Source organism: Otolemur garnettii, unplaced genomic scaffold, assembly GCF_000181295.1.
Source record: "Otolemur garnettii isolate 467f Iridium unplaced genomic scaffold, OtoGar3 scaffold00003, whole genome shotgun sequence".
NCBI classification, from domain to species: Eukaryota; Metazoa; Chordata; class Mammalia; order Primates; family Galagidae; genus Otolemur; species Otolemur garnettii.
Genome location: NW_003852398.1, coordinates 18,752,005 through 18,752,627, shown reverse-complemented (window position 1 = coordinate 18,752,627; position 623 = coordinate 18,752,005).

Below are 623 nucleotides of genomic sequence, written 5' to 3'. Positions count from 1 at the left end.
GCTTCCTTTGCAGATAAGAAAGATCAAAAATATGGAAACAAATTTTGTACAGAGTTAGTAAAACCCCATGAAGTGAGATGATTCAGCTGGCAGGTCTGACCTTTTGCTCTCCTCCTTTTCCTTCTTCCAGCCTGGAATATAGACACAATAGCTGAAGCTCCTGCCATCAGAGATGGAAGCCACACACCACGGCTGGAGACCCCAACCTCAGAGGGCAGTGTGCAGAATAAACAAGATAGATTATGTATTGTGACTGGTGTGGTGCTGGGCACAGCCCGCATGCTTGACAAATAGTCCTTGATATTCATTACTAAACCTAGGGGACAGCTTAGCACAGTTCTGTTTTGGATTTGATCTGCTCCTCCTCTCCAGTATTTTCATAAGTCACTGGAAGTGGAAAGGAGTTCTGAGCCAGATCTTATTCTGCCACTGACTTCTAACTTGACTTTGCACATATCTGGTAATCTAAGTGCTTCCTTTTGCTGTTGGGGAAATGAAAAAGAAAAAAAAAAACTGTCCTATCACAAAGAACAAGCATCAAACTAGAATTTTATTTAATAGGCACCCTCCATTTTTGCTATGTGATATTGATTTTCCACTTATCATAATGGCATAAAGTTTCC